Consider the following 23,522-nt stretch of genomic DNA (forward strand, 5'->3'; position numbering starts at 1 on the left):
TCTAAGTGGTTTTCAGCCATTTTTAAGAGGGGTCAAAATTTGACATTTTCGCCATACTATACTATTGCCTTGTTGAAGGTTTTTTTTTTTGGACATGCTAAAATATGAGGTTTTTGGCTTTTTTTGGCCTTGATTTCCACTTTGTATGCTATAACACGTCTGTACGAGTTATTCTAAGTGGTTTTCAGCCATTTTTAAGAGGGGCCAAAATTTGACTTTTTCGCCATACTATACTATTGCCTTGTCGACCATTTTTTTGGACATGCTAAAATATGAGTTTTTTGGCCTTTTTTGGCCTTTATTTCCACTTTGTATGCTATAACACGTCTCTACGAGTTATTCTAAGTGGTTTTCGGCCATTTTTAAGAGGTGTCAAAATTTGACTTTTTCGCCATACTATACTATTGCCTTGTTGACCATTTTTTTTTGGACATGCTAAAATATGAGGTTTTTGGCTTTTTTTGGCATTGATTTCCACTTTGTATGTTATAACAGGTCTCTACGAGTTATTCTAAGTGGTTTTCAGCCAATTTTAAGAGGGGGCCAAAATTTGACTTTTTCGCCATACTATACTATTGCCTTGTCGACCATTTTTTGGACATGCTAAAATATGAGGTTTTGGCCTTTTTGGCCTTGATTTCCACTTTGTATGCTATAACACGTCTCTATGAGTTATTCTAAGTGGTTTTCAGCCATTTTCAAGAGGGGTCAAAATTTGACTTTTTCGCCATACTATACTATTGCCTTGTTGACCATTTTTTTTGGACATGCTAAAATATGAGTTTTTTGGCCTTTTTTGGCCTTTATTTCCACTTTGTATGCTATAACAGGTCTCTACGAGTTATTCTAAGTGGTTTTTAGCCATTTTCAAGAGGGGTCAAAATTTGACTTTTTCGCCATACTATACTATTGCCTTGTCGACCATTTTTTTGGACATGCTAAAATATGAGTTTTTTGGCCTTTTTTGGCCTTTATTTCCACTTTGTATGCTATAACACGTCTCTGAGTTATTCTAAGTGGTTTTCAGCCATTTTAAGAGGGGTCAAAATTTGACTTTTTCGCCATACTATACTATTGCCTTGTTGAAGGTTTTTTTTTTGGACATGCTAAAATATGAGGTTTTTGGCTTTTTTTGGCCTTGATTTCCACTTTGTATGCTATAACACGTCTCTACGAGTTATTCTAAGTGGTTTTCAGCCATTTTTAAGAGGGGCCAAAATTTGACTTTTTCGCCATACTATACTATTGCCTTGTCGACCATTTTTTTGGACATGCTAAAATATGAGTTTTTTGGCCTTTTTTGGCCTTTATTTCCACTTTGTATGCTATAACACGTCTCTACGAGTTATTCTAAGTGGTTTTCGGCCATTTTTAAGAGGTGTCAAAATTTGACTTTTTCGCCATACTATACTATTGCCTTGTTGACCATTTTTTTTGGACATGCTAAAATATGAGGTTTTTGGCTTTTTTTGGCCTTGATTTCCACTTTGTATGTTATAACATGTCTCTACGAGTTATTCTAAGTGGTTTTCAGCCAATGTTAAGAGGGGGCCAAAATTTGACTTTTTCGCCATACTATACTATTGCCTTGTTGACCATTTTTTTTGGACATGCTAAAATATGAGGTTTTTGGCCTTTTTTGGCCTTTATTTCCACTTTGTATGTTATAACACGTCTCTACGAGTTATTCTAAGTGGTTTTCAGCCATTTTCAAGAGGGGTCAAAATTTGACTTTTTCGCCATACTATACTATTGCCTTGTTGACCATTTTTTTTGGACATGCTAAAATATGAGGTTTTTGGCTTTTTTTGGCATTGATTTCCACTTTGTATGTTATAACAGGTCTCTACGAGTTATTCTAAGTGGTTTTCAGCCAATTTTAAGAGGGGGCCAAAATTTGACTTTTTCGCCATACTATACTATTGCCTTGTCGACCATTTTTTTGGACATGCTAAAATATGAGTTTTTTGGCCTTTTTTGGCCTTTATTTCCACTTTGTTTGCTATAACACGTCTCTACGAGTTATTCTAAGTGGTTTTCAGCCATTTTTAGGAGGGGTCAAAATTTGACTTTTTCGCCATACTATACTATTGCCTTGTCGACCATTTTTTTGGACACACTAAAATATGAGGTTTTTGGCCTTTGTTGGCCTTTATTCCCACTTTGTATGCTATAACAGGTCTCTACGAGTTATTCTAAGTGGTTTTTAGCCATTTTCAAGAGGGGTCAAAATTTGACTTTTTCGCCATACTATACTATTGCCTTGTTGAAGGTTTTTTTTTTTGGACATGCTAAAATATGAGGTTTTTGGCTTTTTTTGGCCTTGATTTCCACTTTGTATGCTATAACACGTCTGTACGAGTTATTCTAAGTGGTTTTCAGCCATTTTTAAGAGGGGCCAAAATTTGACTTTTTCGCCATACTATACTATTGCCTTGTCGACCATTTTTTGGGACATGCTAAAATATGAGTTTTTTGGCCTTTTTTGGCCTTTATTTCCACTTTGTATGCTATAACACGTCTCTACGAGTTATTCTAAGTGGTTTTCGGCCATTTTTAAGAGGTGTCAAAATTTGACTTTTTCGCCATACTATACTATTGCCTTGTTGACCATTTGTTTTGGACATGCTAAAATATGAGGTTTTTGGCTTTTTTTGGCATTGATTTCCACTTTGTATGTTATAACAGGTCTCTACGAGTTATTCTAAGTGGTTTTCAGCCAATTTTCAGAGGGGGCCAAAATTTGACTTTTTCGCCATACTATACTATTGCCTTGTCGACCATTTTTTTGGACATGCTAAAATATGAGGTTTTTGGCCTTTTTTGGCCTTTATTTCCACTTTGTATGCTATAACACGTCTCTACGAGTTATTCTAAGTGGTTTTCAGCCATTTTTAGGAGGGGTCAAAATTTGACTTTTTCGCCATACTATACTATTGCCTTGTCGACCATTTTTTTGGACACACTAAAATATGAGGTTTTTGGTCTTTTTTGGCCTTTATTTCCACTTTGTATGCTATAACAGGTCTCTACGAGTTATTCTAAGTGGTTTTTAGCCATTTTCAAGAGGGGTCAAAATTTTACTTTTTCGCCATACTATACTATTGCCTTGTTGAAAGGTTTTTTTTTGGACATGCTAAAATATGAGGTTTTTGGCTTTTTTTGGCATTGATTTCCACTTTGTATGCTATAACACGTCTGTACGAGTTATTCTAAGTGGTTTTCAGCCATTTTAAGAGGGGCCAAAATTTGACTTTTTCGCCATACTATACTATTGCCTTGTCGACCATTTTTTGGACATGCTAAAATATGAGGTTTTTGGCCTTTTTTGGCCTTTATTTCCACTTTGTATGCTATAACACGTCTCTACGAGTTATTCTAAGTGGTTTTCGGCCATTTTTAAGAGGTGTCAAAATTTGACTTTTTCGCCATACTATACTATTGCCTTGTTGACCATTTTTTTTGGACATGCTAAAATATGAGGTTTTTGGCTTTTTTTGGCATTGATTTCCACTTTGTATGTTATAACACGTCTCTACGAGTTATTCTAAGTGGTTTTCAGCCAATTTTAAGAGGGGGCCAAAATTTGACTTTTTCGCCATACTATACTATTGCCTTGTTGACCATTTTTTTTGGACATGCTAAAATATGAGGTTTTTGGCTTTTTTTGGCATTGATTTCCACTTTGTATGTTATAACACGTCTCTACGAGTTATTCTAAGTGGTTTTCAGCCAATTTTAAGAGGGGGCAAAATTTGACTTTTTCGCCATACTATACTATTGCCTTGTCGACCATTTTTTGGACATGCTAAAATATGAGTTTTTGGCCTTTTGGCCTTTATTTCCACTTTGTATGCTATAACACGTCTCTGAGTTATTCTAAGTGGTTTTCAGCCAATTTTAAGAGGGGCCAAATTTGACTTTTCGCCATACTATACTATTGCCTTGTTGACCATTTTTTTTGGACATGCTAAAATATGAGGTTTTTGGCTTTTTTTGGCATTGATTTCCACTTTGTATGCTATAACACGTCTGTACGAGTTATTCTAAGTGGTTTTCAGCCATTTTTAAGAGGGGCCAAAATTTGACTTTTTCGCCATACTATACTATTGCCTTGTCGACCATTTTTTTGGACATGCTAAAATATGAGTTTTTTGGCCTTTTTTGGCCTTTATTTCCACTTTGTATGTTATAACATGTCTCTACGAGTTATTCTAAGTGGTTTTCAGCCATTTTCAAGAGGGGTCAAAATTTGACTTTTTCGCCATACTATACTATTGCCTTGTTGACCATTTTTTTTGGACATGCTAAAATATGAGGTTTTTGGCTTTTTTTTGGCATTGATTTCCCTTTTGTATGTTATAACAGGTCTCTCTGAGTTATTCTAAGTGGTTTTCAGCCAATTTTAAGAGGGGCCAAAATTTGACTTTTCGCCATACTATACTATTGCCTTGTCGACCATTTTTTGGACATGCTAAAATATGAGTTTTTGGCCTTTTTGGCCTTTATTTCCACTTTGTATGCTATAACACGTCTCTGAGTTATTCTAAGTGGTTTTCAGCCAATTTTAAGAGGTGGTCAAAATTTGACTTTTTCGCCATACTATACTATTGCCTTGTCGACCATTTTTTTGGACACACTAAAATATGAGGTTTTTGGCCTTTTTTGGCCTTTATTTCCACTTTGTATGCTATAACAGGTCTCTACGAGTTATTCTAAGTGGTTTTTAGCCATTTTCAAGAGGGGTCAAAATTTGACATTTTCGCCATACTATACTATTGCCTTGTTGAAGGTTTTTTTTTTTGGACATGCTAAAATATGAGGTTTTTGGCTTTTTTTGGCCTTGATTTCCACTTTGTATGCTATAACACGTCTGTACGAGTTATTCTAAGTGGTTTTCAGCCATTTTTAAGAGGGGCCAAAATTTGACTTTTTCGCCATACTATACTATTGCCTTGTCGACCATTTTTTGGACATGCTAAAATATGAGTTTTTGGCCTTTTTTGGCCTTTATTTCCACTTTGTATGCTATAACACGTTTCTACGAGTTATTCTAAGTGGTTTTCGGCCATTTTTAAGAGGTGTCAAAATTTGACTTTTTCGCCATACTATACTATTGCCTTGTTGACCATTTTTTTTTGGACATGCTAAAATATGAGGTTTTTGCCTTTTTTGGCCTTTATTTCCACTTTGTATGTTATAACAGGTCTCTCTGAGTTATTCTAAGTGGTTTTCAGCCATTTTCAGAGGGGTCAAAATTTGACTTTTTCGCCATACTATACTATTGCCTTGTTGACCATTTTTTGGACATGCTAAAATATGAGGTTTTTGGCTTTTTGGCCTTTATTTCCACTTTGTATGTTATAACACGTCTCTACTAGTTATTCTAAGTGGTTTTCAGCCAATTTTAAGACGGGGCCAAAATTTGACTTTTTCGCCATACTATACTATTGCCTTGTCGACCATTTTTTTGGACATGCTAAAATATGAGGTTTTTGGCCTTTTTTGGCCTTTATTTCCACTTTGTATGCTATAACACGTCTCTACGAGTTATTCTAAGTGGTTTTCGGCCATTTTTCAAGAGGGGTCAAAATTTGACTTTTTCGCCATACTATACTATTGCCTTGTTGACCAGGTTTTTTTTGGACATGCTAAAATATGAGGTTTTGGCCTTTTTTGGCCTTTGATTTCCACTTTGTATGCTATAACACGTCTCTCACGAGTTATTCTAAGTGGTTTTCAGCCATTTTCAAGAGGGGTCAAAATTTGACTTTTTCGCCATACTATACTATTGCCTTGTTGACCATTTTTTGGACATGCTAAAATATGAGGTTTTTGGCCTTTTTGGCCTTTATTTCCACTTTGTATGCTATAACACGTCTCTCTGAGTTATTCTAAGTGGTTTTCAGCCATTTTAAGAGGTGTCAAATTTGACTTTTTCGCCATACTATACTATTGCCTTGTTGACCATTTTTTTGGACATGCTAAAATATGAGGTTTTGGCTTTTTTGGCATTGATTTCCACTTTGTATGTTATAACACGTTCTCTGAGTTATTCTAAGTGGTTTTCAGCCATTTTAAGAGGGGTCAAAATTTGACTTTTTCGCCATACTATACTATTGCCTTGTTGACCATTTTTTTGACATTCTAAAATATGAGGGTTTTGGCCTTTTTTTGCCTTTATTTCCACTTTGTATGCTATAACACGTCTCTGAGTTATTCTAAGTGGTTTTCAGCCATTTTTAAGAGGTGTCAAAATTTGACTTTTTAAGCCATACTATACTATTGCCTTGTCGACCATTTTTTTGGACATGCTAAAATATGAGGTTTTTGGCCTTTTTTGGCCTTTATTTCCACTTTGTATGTTATAACATGTCTCTACGAGTTATTCTAAGTGGTTTTCAGCCAATGTTAAGAGGGGGCCAAAATTTGACTTTTTCGCCATACTATACTATTGCCTTGTTGACCATTTTTTTTGGACATGCTAAAATATGAGGTTTTTGGCTTTTTTTGGCCTTTATTTTCACTTTGTATGTTATAACACGTCTCTACGAGTTATTCTAAGTGGTTTTCAGCCAATTTTAAGAGGGGGCAAAATTTGACTTTTTCGCCATACTATACTATTGCCTTGTTGACCATTTTTTTGGACATGCTAAAATATGAGGTTTTGGCCTTTTTTGGCCTTTATTTCCACTTTGTATGCTATAACACGTCTCTACGAGTTATTCTAAGTGGTTTTCAGCCATTTTTAAGAGGTGTCAAAATTTGACTTTTTCGCCATACTATACTATTGCCTTGTTGACCATTTTTTTTGGACATGCTAAAATATGAGGTTTTTGGCTTTTTTTGGCCTTTATTTCCACTTTGTATGTTATAACACGTCTCTGAGTTATTCTAAGTGGTTTTCAGCCATTTTAAGAGGGTCAAAATTTGACTTTTTCGCCATACTATACTATTGCCTTGTCGACCATTTTTTTGGACATGCTAAAATATGAGGTTTTTGGCCTTTTTTGGCCTTTATTTCCACTTTGTATGCTATAACACGTCTCTACGAGTTATTCTAAGTGGTTTTCGGCCATTTTTAAGAGGTGTCAAAATTTGACTTTTTCGCCATACTATACTATTGCCTTGTTGACCATTTTTTTTGGACATGCTAAAATATGAGGTTTTTGGCTTTTTTTGGCATTGATTTCCACTTTGTATGTTATAACAGGTCTCTACGAGTTATTCTAAGTGGTTTTCAGCCATTTTCAAGAGGGGTCAAAATTTGACTTTTTCATACTATACTATTGCCTTGTCGACCATTTTTTTGGACATGCTAAAATATGAGGTTTTTGGCCTTTTTTGGCCTTTATTTCCACTTTGTATGTTATAACACGTCTCTACGAGTTATTCTAAGTGGTTTTCAGCCATTTTCAAGAGGGGTCAAAATTTGACTTTTTCGCCATACTATACTATTGCCTTGTTGACCATTTTTTTGGACATGCTAAAATATGAGGTTTTTGGCCTTTTTTGGCCTTTATTTCCACTTTGTATGTTATAACACGTCTCTACGAGTTATTCTAAGTGGTTTTCAGCCAATGTTAAGAGGGGGCCAAAATTTGACTTTTTCGCCATACTATACTATTGCCTTGTTGACCATTTTTTTTGGACATGCTAAAATATGAGGTTTTTGGCTTTTTTTGGCCTTTATTTCCACTTTGTATGTTATAACACGTCTCTACGAGTTATTCTAAGTGGTTTTCAGCCATTTTTAAGAGGGGTCAAAATTTGACTTTTTTCGCCATACTATACTATTGCCTTGTCGACCATTTTTTTTGGACATGTTAAAATATGAGGTTTTTGGCCTTTTTTGGCCTTTATATACAGTTTGTATGCCATAACAAGTCTCTACGAGTTATTCTAAGTGGTTTTTAGCCATTTTCAAGAGGGGTCAAAATTTGACTTTTTCGCCATACTATACTATTGCCTTGTTGACCATTTTTTTTGGACATGCTAAAATATGAGGTTTTTGGCCTTTTTTGGCCTTTATTTCCACTTTGTATGCTATAACACGTCTCTACGAGTTATTCTAAGTGGTTTTCGGCCATTTTTAAGAGGTGTCAAAATTTGACTTTTTCGCCATACTATACTATTGCCTTGTTGACCATTTTTTTTGGACATGCTAAAATATGAGGTTTTTGGCTTTTTTTGGCCTTGATTTCCACTTTGTATGTTATAACACATCTCTACGAGTTATTCTAAGTGGTTTTCAGCCATTTTTAAGAGGGGTCAAAATTTGACTTTTTCGCCATACTATACTATTGCCTTGTTGACCATTTTTTTTGGACATGCTAAAATATGAGGTTTTTGGCCTTTTTTGGCCTTTATTTCCACTTTGTATGCTATAACACGTCTCTACGAGTTATTCTAAGTGGTTTTCAGCCATTTTCAAGAGGGGTCAAAATTTGACTTTTTCGCCATACTATACTATTGCCTTGTTGACCATTTTTTTTGGACATGCTAAAATATGAGGTTTTTGGCTTTTTTTGGCATTGATTTCCACTTTGTATGTTATAACACGTCTCTACGAGTTATTCTAAGTGGTTTTCAGCCAATTTTAAGAGGGGGCAAAATTTGACTTTTTCGCCATACTATACTATTGCCTTGTCGACCATTTTTTTGGACATGCTAAAATATGAGTTTTTTGGCCTTTTTTGGCCTTTATTTCCACTTTGTATGCTATAACACGCCTCTCTGAGTTATTCTAAGTGGTTTTCAGCCATTTTAAGAGGGGTCAAAATTTGACTTTTTCGCCATACTATACTATTGCCTTGTTGACCATTTTTTTGGACATGCTAAAATATGAGGTTTTGGCCTTTTTGGCCTTTATTCCCACTTTGTATGTTATAACAGGTCTCTACGAGTTATTCTAAGTGGTTTTCAGCCATTTTCAAGAGGGGTCAAAATTTGACTTTTTCGCCATACTATACTATTGCCTTGTTGACCATTTTTTTTGGACATGCTAAAATATGAGGTTTTTGGCTTTTTTTGGCCTTGATTTCCACTTTGTATGTTATAACACGTCTCTACGAGTTATTCTAAGTGGTTTTCAGCCATTTTTAGGAGGGGTCAAAATTTGACTTTTTCGCCATACTATACTATTGCCTTGTCGACCATTTTTTTGGACATGCTTAAATATGGGTGTTTTGGCCTTTTTTGGCCTTTATTTCCACTTTGTATGCTATAACACGTCTCTACGAGTTATTCTAAGTGGTTTTCAGCCATTTTTAGGAGGGGTCAAAATTTGACTTTTTCGCCATACTATACTATTGCCTTGTCGACCATTTTTTTGGACATGCTACAATATGAGGTTTTTGGCTTTTTTTGGCATGGATTTCCACTTTGTATGTTATAACACGTCTCTACGAGTTATTCTAAGTGGTTTTCAGCCATTTTCAAGAGGGGTCAAAATTTGACTTTTTCGCCATACTATACTATTGCCTTGTCGACCATTTTTTTGGACATGCTAAAATATGAGGTTTTTGGCCTTTTTTGGCCTTTATTTCCACTTTGTATGCTATAACACGTCTCTACGAGTTATTCTAAGTGGTTTTCGGCCATTTTTAAGAGGTGTCAAAATTTGACTTTTTCGCCATACTATACTATTGCCTTGTTGACCATTTTTTTTGGACGTGCTAAAATATGAGGTTTTTGGCTTTTTTTGGCCTTTATTTCCACTTTGTATGCTATAACAGGTCTCTACGATTTATTCTAAGTGGTTTTTAGCCATTTTCAAGAGGTGTCAAAATTTGACTTTTTCGCCATACTATACTATTGCCTTGTTGACCATTTTTTTTGGACATGCTAAAATATGAGGTTTTTGGCTTTTTTTGGCCTTGATTTCCACTTTGTATGTTATAACACGTCTCTACGAGTTATTCTAAGTGGTTTTCAGCCAATTTTAAGAGGGGTCAAAATTTGACTTTTTCGCCATACTATACTATTGCCTTGTTGACCATTTTTTTTGGACATGCTAAAATATGAGGTTTTTGGTCTTTTTTGGCCTTTATTTCCACTTTGTATGCTATAACAGGTCTCTACGAGTTATTCTAAGTGGTTTTCAGCCATTTTCAAGAGGGGTCAAAATTTGACTTTTTCGCCATACTATACTATTGCCTTGTTGACCATTTTTTTTGGACATGCTAAAATATGAGGTTTTTGGCTTTTTTTGGCATTGATTTCCACTTTGTATGTTATAACACGTCTCTACGAGTTATTCTAAGTGGTTTTCAGCCAATTTTAAGAGGGGGCCAAAATTTGACTTTTTCGCCATACTATACTATTGCCTTGTTGACCATTTTTTTTGGACATGCTAAAATATGAGGTTTTTGGCCTTTTTTGGCCTTTATTTCCACTTTGTATGCTATAACAGGTCTCTACGAGTTATTCTAAGTGGTTTTCGGCCATTTTTAAGAGGTGTCAAAATTTGACTTTTTCGCCATACTATACTATTGCCTTGTCGACCATTTTTTTGGACATGCTAAAATATGAGGTTTTTGGCCTTTTTTGGCCTTTATTTCCACTTTGTATGCTATAACACGTCTCTACGAGTTATTCTAAGTGGTTTTCAGCCATTTTTAAGAGGGGTCAAAATTTGACTTTTCGCCATACTATACTATTGCCTTGTCGACCATTTTTTTGGACATGCTAAAATATGAGGTTTTTGGCCTTTTTTGGCCTTTATTTCCACTTTGTATGTTATAACACGTCTCTACGAGTTATTCTAAGTGGTTTTCAGCCATTTTCAAGAGGGGTCAAAATTTGACTTTTTCGCCATACTATACTATTGCCTTGTCGACCATTTTTTTGGACATGCTAAAATATGAGGTTTTTGGCCTTTTTTGGCCTTTATTTCCACTTTGTATGTTATAACACGTCTCTACGAGTTATTCTAAGTGGTTTTCAGCCATTTTTAGGAGGGGTCAAAATTTGACTTTTTCGCCATACTATACTATTGCCTTGTCGACCATTTTTTTGGACATGCTAAAATATGAGGTTTTTGGCCTTTTTTGGCCTTTATTTCCACTTTGTATGTTATAACACGTCTCTACGAGTTATTCTATGTGGTTTTCAGCCATTTTTAAGAGGTGTCAAAATTTGACTTTTTTCGCCATACTATACTATTGCCTTGTTGACCATTTTTTTGGACATGCTAAAATATGAGTTTTTTGGCCTTTTTTGGCCTTTATTTCCACTTTGTATGCTATAATACGTCTCTACGAGTTATTTTTAGTGGTTTTTAGCCATTTTAAGAGGGGTCAAAATTTGACTTTTTAAGCCATACTATACTATTGCCTTGTTGACCATTTTTTTGGACATGCTAAAATATGAGGTTTTTGGCTTTTTTGGCCTTTATTTCCACTTTGTATGTTATAACACGTCTCTCTGAGTTATTCTAAGTGGTTTTCAGCCAATTTTAAGAGGGGGCAAAATTTGACTTTTTCGCCATACTATACTATTGCCTTGTTGACCATTTTTTTGGACATGCTAAAATATGAGTTTTTTGGCCTTTTTTGGCCTTTATTTCCACTTTGTATGCTATAACACGTCTCTACGAGTTATTCTAAGTGGTTTTCAGCCATTTTTAAGAGGGGTCAAAATTTGACTTTTTCGCCATACTATACTATTGCCTTGTCGACCATTTTTTTGGACATGCTAAAATATGAGGTTTTTGGCCTTTTTTGGCCTTTATTTCCACTTTGTATGTTATAACACGTCTCTACGAGTTATTCTAAGTGGTTTTCAGCCAATTTTAAGACGGGGCCAAAATTTGACTTTTTCGCCATACTATACTATTGCCTTGTCGACCATTTTTTTGGACATGCTAAAATATGAGGTTTTTGGCCTTTTTTGGCCTTTATTTCCACTTTGTATGCTATAACAAGTCTCTACGAGTTATTCTAAGTGGTTTTCAGCCAATTTTAAGAGGTGTCAAATTTGACTTTTTCGCCATACTATACTATTGCCTTGTTGACCATTTTTTTGGACATGCTAAAATATGAGGTTTTTGGCCTTTTTGGCCTTTATTTCCACTTTGTATGCTATAACACGTCTCTACGAGTTATTCTAAGTGGTTTTCGGCCATTTTTAAGAGGTGTCAAAATTTGACTTTTTCGCCATACTATACTATTGCCTTGTTGACCATTTTTTTTGGACATGCTAAAATATGAGGTTTTTGGCTTTTTTTGGCCTTGATTTCCACTTTGTATGTTATAACACGTCTCTACGAGTTATTCTAAGTGGTTTTCAGCCAATTTTAAGAGGGGTCAAAATTTGACTTTTTCGCCATACTATACTATTGCCTTGTCGACCATTTTTTTTGGACATGCTAAAATATGAGGTTTTTGGCTTTTTTTGGCCTTTATTTTCACTTTGTATGTTATAACACGTCTCTACGAGTTATTCTAAGTGGTTTTCAGCCATTTTTAGGAGGGGTCAAAATTTGACTTTTTCGCCATACTATACTATTGCCTTGTCGACCATTTTTTTGGACACACTAAAATATGAGGTTTTTGGCCTTTTTTGGCCTTTATTCCCACTTTGTATGCTATAACAGGTCTCTACGAGTTATTCTAAGTGGTTTTCAGCCATTTTCAAGAGGGGTCAAAATTTGACTTTTTCGCCATACTATACTATTGCCTTGTCGACCATTTTTTTGGACATGCTAAAATATGAGGTTTTTGGCCTTTTTTGGCCTTTATTTCCACTTTGTATGCTATAACACGTCTCTACGAGTTATTCTAAGTGGTTTTCGGCCATTTTTAAGAGGTGTCAAAATTTGACTTTTTCGCCATACTATACTATTGCCTTGTTGACCATTTTTTTGGACATGCTAAAATATGAGGTTTTTGGCCTTTTTGGCCTTTATTTCCACTTTGTATGCTATAACACGTCTCTACGAGTTATTCTAAGTGGTTTTCAGCCATTTTCAAGAGGGGTCAAAATTTGACTTTTTCGCCATACTATACTATTGCCTTGTTGAATGTTTTTTTTTGGACATGCTAAAATATGAGGTTTTTGGCCTTTTTTGGCCTTTATTTCCACTTTGTATGCTATAACAGGTCTCTACGAGTTATTCTAAGTGGTTTTTAGCCATTTTCAAGAGGGGTCAAAATTTGACTTTTTCGCCATACTATACTATTGCCTTGTTGACCATTTTTTTTGGACATGCTAAAATATGAGGTTTTTGGCTTTTTTTGGCATTGATTTCCACTTTGTATGTTATAACACGTCTCTACGAGTTATTCTAAGTGGTTTTCAGCCAATTTTAAGAGGGGGCCAAAATTTGACTTTTTCGCCATACTATACTATTGCCTTGTCGACCATTTTTTTGGACATGCTAAAATATGAGTTTTTTGGCCTTTGTTGGCCTTTATTTCCACTTTGTATGCTATAACACGTCTCTACGAGTTATTCTAAGTGGTTTTCAGCCATTTTTAAGAGGGGTCAAAATTTGACTTTTTTAGCCATACTATACTATTGCCTTGTCGACCATTTTTTTGGACATGCTAAAATATGAGGTTTTTGGCTTTTTTTGGCATTGATTTCCACTTTGTATGCTATAACACGTCTGTACGAGTTATTCTAAGTGGTTTTCAGCCATTTTTAAGAGGGGCCAAAATTTGACTTTTTCGCCATACTATACTATTGCCTTGTCGACCATTTTTTTGGACATGCTAAAATATGAGTTTTTTGGCCTTTTTTGGCCTTTATTTCCACTTTGTATGCTATAACACGTCTCTACGAGTTATTCTAAGTGGTTTTCGGCCATTTTTAAGAGGTGTCAAAATTTGACTTTTTCGCCATACTATACTATTGCCTTGTTGACCATTTTTTTTGGACATGCTAAAATATGAGGTTTTTGGCTTTTTTTGGCCTTTATTTCCACTTTGTATGCTATAACAGGTCTCTACGATTTATTCTAAGTGGTTTTTAGCCATTTTCAAGAGGTGTCAAAATTTGACTTTTTCGCCATACTATACTATTGCCTTGTTGACCATTTTTTTTGGACATGCTAAAATATGAGGTTTCTGGCTTTTTTTGGCCTTGATTTCCACTTTGTATGCTATAACACGTCTCTATGAGTTATTCTAAGTGGTTTTCAGCCATTTTCAAGAGGGGTCAAAATTTGACTTTTTCGCCATACTATACTATTGCCTTGTTGAATGTTTTTTTTTGGACATGCTAAAATATTAGGTTTTTGGCCTTTTCTGGCCTTTATTTCCACTTTGTATGCTATGACGTGTCTCTACGAGTTATTCTAAGTGGTTTTCAGCCATTTTCAAGAGGGGTCAAAATTTGACTTTTTCGCCATACTATACTATTGCCTTGTTGACCATTTTTTTTGGACATGTTAAAATATGAGGTTTTTGGCTTTTTTTGGCCTTGATTTTCACTTTGTATGTTATAACACGTCTCTACGAGTTATTCTAAGTGGTTTTCAGCCAATTTTAAGAGGGGGCCAAAATTTGACTTTTTCGCCATACTATACTATTGCCTTGTCGACCATTTTTTTGGACATGCTAAAATATGAGGTTTTTGGCCTTTTTTCGCCTTGATTTCCACTTTGTATGCTATAACACGTCTCTACGAGTTATTCTAAGTGGTTTCAGCCATTTTTAAGAGGTGTCAAAATTTGACTTTTTCGCCACACTGTACTATTGCCTTGTTGAACGTTTTTTTTTGGACATGCTAAAATATGAGGTTTTTGGCCTTTTCTGGCCTTTATTTCCACTTTGTATGCTATAACAGGTCTCTACGAGTTATTCTAAGTGGTTTTTAGCCATTTTCAAGTGGGGTCAAAATTTGACTTTTTCGCCATACTATACTATTGCCTTGTTGACCATTTTTTTTGGACATGCTAAAATATGAGGTTTTTGGCTTATTTTGGCCTTTATTTTCACTTTGTATGTTATAACAGGTCTCTACGAGTTATTCTAAGTGGTTTTCAGCCAATTTTAAGAGGGGGCCAAAATTTGACTTTTTTCGCCATACTATGCTCTTGCCTTGTCAAACTTTTTTTTGGACACGCTAAAATATGAGGTTTTTGGCCTTTTTTGGCCTTTATTTCCACTTTGTATGCTATAACACGTCTCTACGAGTTATTCTAAGTGGTTTTCGGCCATTTTTAAGAGGTGTCAAAATTTGACTTTTTCGCCATACTATACTATTGCCTTGTTGACCATTTTTTTTGGACATGCTAAAATATGAGGTTTTTGGCCTTTTTTGGCCTTTATTTCCACTTTGTATGCTATAACACGTCTCTACGAGTTATTCTAAGTGGTTTTCAGCCATTTTTAAGAGGTGTCAAAATTTGACTTTTTCGCCATACTATACTATTGCCTTGTTGAACGTTTTTTTTTGGACATGCTAAAATATGAGGTTTTTGGCCTTTTTTGGCCTTTATTTCCACTTTGTATGCTATAACACGTCTCTACGAGTTATTCTAAGTGGTTTTCAGCCATTTTCAAGAGGGGTCAAAATTTGACTTTTTCGCCATACTATACTATTGCCTTGTTGACCATTTTTTTTTGGACATGCTAAAATATGAGGTTTTTGGCTTTTTTTGGCATTTATTTCCACTTTGTATGCTATAACAGGTCTCTACGAGTTATTCTAAGTGGTTTTTAGCCATTTTCAAGAGGGGTCAAAATTTGACTTTTTCGCCATACTATACTATTGCCTTGTCGACCATTTTTTTGGACATGCTAAAATATGAGTTTTTTGGCCTTTGTTGGCCTTTATTTCCACTTTGTATGCCATAACACGTCTCTACGACTTATTCTAAGTGGTTTTCAGCCATTTTTAAGAGGTGCCAAAATTTGACTTTTTCGCCATACTATACTATTGCCTTGTTGATCGTTTTTTTTTGGACATGCTAAAATATGAGGTTTTTGGCCTTTTTTGGCCATTATTTCCACTTTGTATGCTATAACACGTCTCTACGAGTTATTCTAAGTGGTTTTCAGCCATTTTTAAGAGGTGTCAAAATTTGACTTTTTCGCCATACTATACTATTGCCTTGTTGACCATTTTTTTTGGACATGCTAAAATATGAGGTTTTTGGCCTTTTTTGGCCTTTATTTCCACTTCGTATGCTATAACACGTCTCTATGAGTTATTCTAAGTGGTTTTCAGCCATTTTCAAGAGGAGTCAAAATTTGACTTTTTCGCCATACTATACTATTGCCTTGTTGAACGTTTTTTTTTGGACATGCTAAAATATGAGGTTTTTGGCCTTTTTTGGCCTTTATTTCCACTTTGTATGCTTTAACACGTCTCTACGAGTTATTCTAAGTGGTTTCCAACCATTTTTAGGAGGAGTCAAAATTGGACTTTTTTCGCCATACTGTACTATTGCCTTGCTGACCATTTTTTTTGGACACGCTAAAATATGAGGTTTTTGGCCTTTTTGGGCCTTTATTTCCAATTTGTATGCTATAACACGTCTCTATGAGTTATTCTAAGTGGTTTTAGCCATTTTCAAGAGGGGTCAAAATTTGACTTTTTCGCCATACTATACTATTGCCTTGTTGAATGTTTTTTTTTGGACATGCTAAAATATGAGGTTTTTGGCCTTTTCTGGCCTTTATTTCCACTTTGTATGCTATGACGTGTCTCTACGAGTTATTCTAAGTGGTTTTCAGCCATTTTCAAGAGGGGTCAAAATTTGACTTTTTTGCCATACTATACTATTGCCTTGTCGACCATTTTTTTTGGACATGCTAAAATATGAGGTTTTTGGCTTTTTTTGGCCTTGATTTCCACTTTGTATGCTATAACACGTCTCTACGAGTTATTCTAAGTGGTTTTCAGCCATTTTTAGGAGGGGTCAAAATTTGACTTTTTCGCCATACTATACTATTGCCTTGTCGACCATTTTTTTGGACATGCTAAAATATGAGGTTTTTGGCCTTTTTGGGCCTTTATTTCCAATTTGTATGCTATAACACGTCTCTATGAGTTATTCTAAGTGGTTTTAGCCATTTTCAAGAGGGGTCAAAATTTGACTTTTTCGCCATACTATACTATTGCCTTGTTGAATGTTTTTTTTTGGACTTGCTAAAATATTAGGTTTTTGGCCTTTTCTGGCCTTTATTTCCACTTTGTATGCTATGACGTGTCTCTACGAGTTATTCTAAGTGGTTTTCAGCCATTTTCAAGAGGGGTCAAAATTTGACTTTTTCGCCATACTATACTATTGCCTTGTTGACCATTTTTTTTGGACATGTTAAAATATGAGGTTTTTGGCTTTTTTTGGCCTTGATTTTCACTTTGTATGTTATAACACGTCTCTACGAGTTATTCTAAGTGGTTTTCAGCCAATTTTAAGAGGGGGCCAAAATTTGACTTTTTCGCCATACTATACTATTGCCTTGTCGACCATTTTTTTTGGACACGCTAACATATGAGGTTTTTGGCCTTTTTTCGCCTTGATTTCCACTTTGTATGCTATAACACGTCTCTACGAGTTATTCTAAGTGGTTTCAGCCATTTTTAAGAGGTGTCAAAATTTGACTTTTTCACCATACTATACTATTGCCTTGTTGATCGTTTTTTTTTGGACATGCTAAAATATGAGGTTTTTGGCCTTTTTTGGCCTTTATTTCCACTTTGTATGCTATAACAGGTCTCTACGAGTTATTCTAAGTGGTTTTTAGCCATTTTCAAGAGGGGTCAAAATTTGACTTTTTCGCCATACTATACTATTGCCTTGTTGACCATTTTTTTTGGACATGCTAAAATATGAGGTTTTTGGCTTTTTTTGGCCTTGATTTCCACTTTGTATGTTATAACACGTCTCTACGAGTTATTCTAAGTGGTTTTAAGCCATTTTTAGGAGGGGGCCAAAATTTGACTTTTTCGCCATACTATACTATTGCCTTGTGGACCATTTTGTTTGGACATGCTAAAATATGAGGTTTTTGGCTTATTTTGGCCTTTATTTTCACTTTGTATGTTATAACAGGTCTCTACGAGTTATTCTAAGTGGTTTTCAGCCAATTTTAAGAGGGGGCCAAAATTTGACTTTTTCGCCATACTATACTATTGCCTTGTCAACCATTTTTTTTGGACACGCTAAAATATGAGGTTTTTGGCCTTTTTTGGCCTTTATTTCCACTTTGTATGCTATAACACGTCTCTACGAGTTATTCTAAGTGGTTTTCAGCCATTTTTAAGAGGTGTCAAAATTTGACTTTTTCGCCATACTATACTATTGCCTTGTTGAACGTTTTTTTTTGGACATGCTAAAATATGAGGTTTTTGGCCTTTTTTGGCCTTTATTTCCACTTTGTATGCTATAACACGTCTCTACGAGTTATTCTAAGTGGTTTTCAGCCATTTTTAAGAGGGGTCAAAATTTGACTTTTTCGCCATACTATACTATTGCCTTGTTGAAGGTTTTTTTTTTTGGACATGCTAAAATATGAGGTTTTTGGCTTTTTTTGGCCTTGATTTCCACTTTGTATGCTATAACACGTCTGTACGAGTTATTCTAAGTGGTTTTCAGCCATTTTTAAGAGGGGTCAAAATTTGACTTTTTCGCCATACTATACTATTGCCTTGTCGACCATTTTTTTGGACATGCTAAAATATGAGGTTTTTGGCCTTTTTTGGCCTTTATTTCCACTTTGTATGCTATAACAGGTCTCTACGAGTTATTCTAAGTGGTTTTTAGCCATTTTCAAGAGGGGTCAAAATTTGACTTTTTCGCCATACTATACTATTGCCTTGTTGACCATTTTTTTTGGACATGCTAAAATATGAGGTTTTTGGCCTTTTCTGGCCTTTATTTCCACTTTGTATGCCATAACACGTCTCTACGACTTATTCTAAGTGGTTTTCAGCCATTTTTAAGAGGTGTCAAAATTTGACTTTTTCGCCATACTATACTATTGCCTTGTTGATCGTTTTTTTTTGGACATGCTAAAATATGAGGTTTTTGGCCTTTTTTGGCCATTATTTCCACTTTGTATGCTATAACACGTCTCTACGAGTTATTCTAAGTGGTTTTCAGCCATTTTTAAGAGGTGTCAAAATTTGACTTTTTTCGCCACACTGTACTATTGCCTTGCTGACCATTTTTTTTGACACGCTAAAATATGAGGTTTTTGGCCTTTTTTGGCTTTTATTTTCACTTTTTATGGTATAACACGTCTCTACGAGTTATGCTAAGTGGTTTTCAGCCATTCTTAGGAGGGGTCAAAATTTGACTTTTTTCGCCATACTATACTATTGCGTTGTCGACCATATTTTTTGGACACGCTAAAATATGAGGTTTTTGGCCCTTTATGGCTTTTATTCCCACTTTCTATGCTATGATGCGTCTCTATGAGTTATTCTAAGTGGTTTTCAGCCATTTTTTAGGAGCGGTCAAAGTTTTTCGGCCAATTTTTGGAAATGCTAAATTATGATTTTTTTGCCTTTTTTTAGCCGTTTTTCTGATAAGCTATGCTATGAAGCATCACTACTAATCAAAATAAGGAGGACCCTTTTTTCTACATGCTATACCATGATGCGCCTCTACGAGCTATAATAGGCCGTTTTCAGCCATTTTTTTGAAAAGTCAGGATTTGAGGTTTTTTGCCATACTATAGCATGCGTTTTTTGGCCAGTTTTATGACATGTTATATTATGATGTTTGTGGCCTTTTTGGACCCTTTTCTTCCACATGCTATACTATGACGCATCTCTATGAACTACAATAAGCTGTTTTCAGCCATTTTTTGGAAAAGTCTAAATTTGAAATTTTTTGCCAGTACATAGCATGCGGTTTATGGCCATTTTTTTAAAAAATCCTATATTGTTATGTTTTTGGCCTTTTATTTGATATTGCATGCTATGTACGCGACTGTACAAGCTATAATATGTCGTTGTCAGTCTTTTTTTCGACATGTCAAAATTTGACGTTTTTTTTGCCATATTATACTATTCAGTTTTTTCTCAATTTTTTTGATATGCTATAGGATGTTGTTTTTGGCCTTATTATTATAATTTTGTGAACATTATTAATAGGATGCGGTATAAGATAATGGTGTCATTAGAAAATCAAATCAAACCATTATTTCTCTAATTAAACAGTTTTTTCCCTTATGACACTCAGATCCACTGTACATTCTACTGGATGTCTAATTTTTTTTTTTCAAATCCTCAGTGAAAGCTATTCATTTTTCATTGGATTTTTTCGATATGCTTAAGAAATATGTTTACTTTAACCCAAGTTTCAACACAAATTACGGATTAGGGATTAAGAATAGGGATGTGGCTCTAATGCCGTCCTCTTTAGATGATGCAGCACTGATGAACATCGTGATTGGCTTTTGATGACCCAACAAAGTCTTTTTTGCAAACTATACTATAACTTTTTTAATGACATTTTATGGCATATTACACTACACCTTTTTAAATGACATCTTCATGACATAGCATAATGAAGATATGAGTTTATGATATACTATATTATGTATTTTTTAAATGTCGAACTATAGTTACTTTAATTTTATATTTGTCATGGTATACTATATTGTGACCCTTTTTCATGACATAATATATTATGTTTCATGGTACACTATTCTGCAACTTTTTCATTACATTTGATGGCATACTATATTATGATTTCTTTTATATTATGATTATGAATTTGACTGCAAATAATCTACAATGATGCTTTTTACAGTTTTTGTGACAAACTATACGATGACTCTATATACAATATATTATATGGCACACTATACTTTTCCATTACATTTTAATACCATGCTATAACATTATTCAACATTTTCATGACATATTATGACATTTTTATGAAATTTTTCACACTACACAGCTTTGGTTTTTTTGGTGAGGTTTTTTTGTGTGAAATAATGACAAGGAGTGACATATCGAGAGGGCAATACAAAGATACATACATAGATACACAGATACATACAAACACACATTCACACATTCATACATACATACAACATACAACATGTATAATGAGATGAAGCAGATGTGTAATGTGTATTGGCAGGAGTCCAATAGAGATTATATATTAGAATATTTTAGGAAGGGTATATGTGGGTAGTGTGTGAGTGTGTGTCCATGTTTTGATTATTGTATGTGAGGAGTGCTATGTGTCTGTGTTTGATTCTGGATAGGTTGATTGTGGGGTATGTGGCAGAGAGAGGGTGAAAAAAAAATTTAAAAATTCAAATAAACAACAACAAAAATTGTGATAAAATGTGCAAAGACACAGGGATGAGGAGCAAGACCTGACAAGTGCAGAGGGGAGGCAAGCGTGGGACCACCCCCACCCAAAACCCCACAGCACCACGACCGAATGCCCCAGTGAGACATATCCAGGAGGGAGGGGGTGCAAAGGGCACCCCACAAACTCTCCCTCTCTCTTTTTTTGCCCTTCTTAAATACCAGCTGTGTTGTTGGTTTTGTGATTACTTTAGGTCACATTTTTATTTTAACAGAAGACTTCTGCAGGTAGGTGCTTGACCACTTCCAGACTACTTAGGAGGGAGTTTGTCCAGTGCAGAGCAACTGTTTCCTTTGACTGTATTCATATTTCAGATTTTTAAATTTTGTTCCTCTTCTTTTTAGAGAGAGGGTAGTAAGCCCCGGCAGCCACGGCCTACCTCAACCTCCCGCCTGAGCCCAGGCTGCACAGCCGCATGACCACCACAGCCCCCCACCATGCTAACCAGCCAGGCCCCGTGTCACATCCCCATTGCCTAACAGGAGAAAATGCATTACAGTAAAAAGAGACAGTGGAAATTAAATAACAGAATATCTGTGTGTGCGCGTGTGATTGTGGTTAAGTGTACGATTGAAATGAAACAATCACAAGTTTTGTATTGAATATATTGTTTCATTGAATATTTTTGTCCCTTTAGTCTGAGTGTGAATGCCGCGCACATTCCATGTAATTACGTTGAGTGTTTGTGTTATGTTAGTGTGAGTGGGCCTTTGTTAATTGTTTGATCTCTGTGTGTAGTTAATTTGTGTGTGTCCTTAAAACGTGGATTAACAACAAGACCTTCACTAATGTATAAAACTCAATAACGGCTGAACGAGGATGATATGGATCGATGTTTACATTTTGCATCGATGTTACATGATCGTTGCTTATTCAATCGATATATCGATGCAGATCGATGGATCTTTACACTACTAGCTGTCGGGTGTAGTTTCGGGAATGCTGGAGAAGATGAGATTGTTGCGCATACTTTGGGTTTGTACACTCTAAGAAATGAAACAAGGACAGGTGTTGTTTGCATTACATAACTCTTTATGAGTGTGAAACTACTGAAGATGTGCATTTTTTGCAAATAAAACAACAGATTTCCATTGCATTATTGTAATAGCAAGGGGATTTGGATTTACAATAGTGTGTTACGCTGCATTTAAGCAACCAAGCTTAAGCTTAAAACACACTGCTTGTGTTAACCTGAATTAAAACTGGTGCTTTTTCCATACTTTCCCTCACATGCTTAGTGTGAGGACATCCATTTCAGTGGCTGCCCAGTGCTCAAAATGTGTTTCTGAATGCTTTGCCTCATCCTTTATCATCCTTCAATTTCATGGATTATTAAGTGATATGAATTATAGTGGCACACTTACTATATCAGATGATGTGTATTTTGTTCTTTTCAAACAAATACATTATGTTACTTCCTAAAATGTAATTAATAGAAATAAAATTCAATTAACGCAACATTTGCAACATTTTTTGCAACATTTTCCTCTGGACTCCACGCTCAGGTATGTTTTTCACTTGTGTGACAGCAGACAATCACTTGAGAAAAATATCATATTAATTGATGAAAAAAAAAGAGAAGTGACAGGTCTTTGGGCAGAGGTTACATAGCTGTTATTTGTTCCCTCCAAGTTTTCTGTATGACAATAGGTGACATGGTCCTTCAAAGGTTTGTTTAACAAAATGCTATCAGTTCTCCCAAATTGTGCCAACACTGTGTTACGCATGTTAAGCATGTTAAGCATACTGTTTTCTTTTTTATAAATAATGCAAATATACAACCAAACCTAATACTAAAATATGTCAGCAGCTGGAATTTTAAATATTTTTAATATGTCCTCATTTAAAGGTCAAACAGATGTTTTTTGCACTGAAAAAGTAAACATTCATGAGACTCAAAACTTTGTTGAAATTGATTACCTTTAAGTAATCATTTTAGTTGACCTCATTTTTAAAATGTATATGTATTTGAAACTTAAGAGTTGAATTAAACTTACATGTCTCTTTTTTTTAAATATATATTATTATTAACTGTATGTTGTTTTTGATAACATATTCAAATCCTTTAATAGTGTTGTTAACCTAAACATCACATCAGTTGACCTCCTTTTTTTGAGGTAAAAAGTTTTCACAAAAGTTGAGTATTCTTTAGTTGGCTGGGCTTAACTGTGTAATTTTACACAATGATCTTAAGTCTGACTTTTTAGCTGAAGTCAATATTAAAAAAGGT

The 23,522-nt window shown here is 35.0% G+C and overlaps 1 long non-coding RNA gene across 1 annotated transcript in view; it reads right to left on the reverse strand.

The window, feature by feature from the left end:
- LOC121940048 (uncharacterized) overlaps positions 1–23,522 on the reverse strand; it is a 40,612-nt gene that overhangs the window by 16,141 nt on the left and 949 nt on the right. The window lies entirely within an intron of this gene.

The sequence above is a fragment of the Plectropomus leopardus genome, chromosome 20 (assembly GCF_026936395.1).
Source record: "Plectropomus leopardus strain MGB_pleo_1.0 chromosome 20, ASM2693639v1, whole genome shotgun sequence".
Lineage (NCBI taxonomy): Eukaryota > Metazoa > Chordata > Actinopteri > Perciformes > Serranidae > Plectropomus > Plectropomus leopardus.